The sequence below is a fragment of the Copadichromis virginalis genome, unplaced genomic scaffold, assembly GCF_057382275.1.
Source record: "Copadichromis virginalis isolate Kocher_CV1m ecotype Utaka unplaced genomic scaffold, C_Virginalis_male_GT1.1 unmapped_scaffold_1, whole genome shotgun sequence".
Taxonomy (NCBI): Eukaryota; Metazoa; Chordata; class Actinopteri; order Cichliformes; family Cichlidae; genus Copadichromis; species Copadichromis virginalis.
In genome coordinates, this window is record NW_028188589.1 from 3114009 (window position 1) to 3116888 (window position 2880).

Below are 2880 nucleotides of genomic sequence, written 5' to 3' on the forward strand. Positions count from 1 at the left end.
CACGGCTCATTTTGTGCACCAGTAAAAAACATATCTACGTCTAATTTGAAAAAAAAAAACACACTTTATTTTTCACTAAAGAGGGGTTCAATGAATGCGCATATGAAACTGGTGGGGTTCGGTACCTCCAACAAGGTTAAGAACCACTGTATTATACAAACATGAAAAGCATAATGTTAGAACAATAAACATTTCACGTCATAACGTGATACAGCTCTATTTTTCTTTTGCCTGGGTGGCAGCTCCACGCTTCCATAATTTGGTAATCAAAATATGTAACTTAATTAATTATATTGTGACGTACTTTTGCCTTTTCTTATTATTCTGCCTTCTCAATAACTATCAAAGCCTATTCACATTTAATTTGGCTTTCACAGAAATCCTACCTCTCCTTCTGGCTACAGAGTACTTACCAAGGTTAGAAAGAAAGAACAGTTATGCTTTATTAATGTTCGCTAATTACAATGTTCCACATTTCCTTGCTTTTTAAGTCATTTTTAGGCTTTTTAGAGTTTTTGTTTTTTATTTTTTTAGCAGTAATGTTTCTGCCTATTTATTTCAGCCCATGAAATCGAATGCAGATCTTCCTAATGTGAGATTTACATAAATGTAAGTAATTTTGTTTGTCATTGTCATTAATGTTGTTGCTGTTGTTGTTTTTGTGCAGTTTGCAATCATATAAACCTAGCAAGCATCAGTCAGCACAGTGACTAACCTAAACAGATTCTTGCTTTATTCACATATATTATATGTAATTATATATACCTGCACATTGTACCTAGGGTTGCAGCCACTTGGCCCCACCCCATTGTTGTGACAGCCCTGATTGTACTTATACACTGCATCTGAACAGGGAACAGTCTGCCACATTAATGTATTTTTAAGTGACTTGTTTGTAATACATGAATTTGTTTCTTACAGATGTCAAAGTCTCAACCTCATGCTGCCCTCCCCCATCCTCCTAAAGTAAGTATTTGTTGTTGTAGTTTTTTATGCGGTGTCTGTGTCACATGCTAATCATAATTATTGAAATAACTGTTTTCTAACAGATTTTCCAAAACACTAGTTATGTTTGTTGTCATTCAGACCAATACTACTGCTTAGACATTGTTTAGTGGTCATGCATGTTTGACAAGCTCGTTATGATACCAAAACTGTAGGCCTATCACAATAATCGATATATCGACTTAACACACAGTACATGTACATGACCTCAATAATTGTTGATGATGTAATTTATGTGCCATTATATTTACAAAAATAAAATATAATGATAACAAAACAATAACATTAAATATCATTGTTTTCTATTTGTTATAAAACTTACTATTTATTCAAGTTTTTAAGGTATCTAATATTTTGATTCCTAATTTCAATGATCTAAATACTTTAAGAATTAGATGTTGGTTTGTCAATTGAAAGTGTGTAGATCTTGCATTATTATGGTGTTATATTATGATTATACATTCAAAGACATAAAATGGTCTTAAAATGACAATGACATAACTTGTCGCAATTGTTTATGGGGCAATATACCGACCAACAAAAAGTCGTTATCGTAACAGGCCTTCAAAACACACAGTTTTATGATTGATAAATTCAAAAAATAAATACATTTAATTTCTCTGAGATTCTCTAATATTCAGTTACAGTTCACAACACAGTTACCCGTACATGCAGTATTATACTGTAAATATAAATCCCTGCATTTAGCATCCCACTAGAAGCGTCACAGTTACTGCCTCTTTTTTTTTTTTTTTACAAATACCTGTACTATTACTAACACATTTACTGTTTTACTTTTAGCCTGTGGATACAAATGCAGATTTCCTTAATGTAAGTTGTGCATTTTAATTACATCATGTTATTTTTATTATTATGTATTTATTTATTTATTTTATTTTACATTCAAATATTTCAAGCTTCTTGGTTAAAGAAGCTTGATTGCTAGTAGGTAAAGAATAGTTCACCTATAATTCATATTCCCAATTAATTTCTCACCTCTGATTGAATGCCTTTGTTTGTTTTCCTATAACAAAACATTTTTGCTGGATATATATGGTGAATTTATATGCATAGATACAGTCGTAGTGCTTGACACATGCAAACAGCAGTAGATGTACTAAAAAGGAAATAATTACAATCATGATGTTGATTGCTGATGTCAGTATATATATTTTAGAGGAATGTTTTGTTTTTCACCCAAAATAACTATATTGCTTCAGAAGAGATTTATTACCCTACCGGACTCTTATATATTGTTCTGTTTTTTGTTTGTTTTTGTTATTTTCAGGTTCAATGGTGCGTGTTCTTCTAATGGCCGCCTTCCCACTGGAGGTTTTGATCCACAGCAATTTAAAAGGTAATCAGCTTTGAAAGTCAGTTCAAATGGTTAGCTAATAGTACTTTAAAAAGCCTACAACTCTGTCACCAGTTTCTTTACCAAAAATTACCCATAAAAGTATCGCTCAATAGCATATAATTGTAGTTCAAATGTTTAGTTGTACAAATATCAAATTTTTGGAAATCTAAAACTAGTCAAACACTCAAATGTTCATGCTTTTTATAGGAGGACAGAGCAAAACGGACATCGGCGCAGAGTGAAGAACTGCCCTTGATAAGGACACTATGACAGCCATATATAGTAAGTGAAGACTTTCTGTGTATCTAAAATTGCATACAGCACAAGTAACTTACTTTGCAACCATTAAAATAGGTTGTAAAGTAAGTTACCAATACAAATAGGTGATGATGCATTGTAGTGGTTGGTCTCAGACAAAGAAGGTCAACAGATTTATGAATGCTGGAAGGTAAGGAGAGACGACCAAAAGGGGTGTTAGCATTACTGTAATGTGAACTGGATAGACTTCCCATCTAGGA

General features: G+C 32.5%; 1 long non-coding RNA gene across 1 annotated transcript; it reads left to right on the plus strand.

Annotated features, from left to right (window-relative positions):
• The first annotated feature begins 217 nt into the window (after positions 1-217).
• LOC146679555 (uncharacterized) lies at positions 218-2880 on the plus strand. Its single transcript, XR_014918572.1, has 6 exons — positions 218-417; positions 563-609; positions 922-966; positions 1807-1836; positions 2294-2362; positions 2570-2880. It is a non-coding gene; the product is annotated as an uncharacterized LOC146679555 (long non-coding RNA).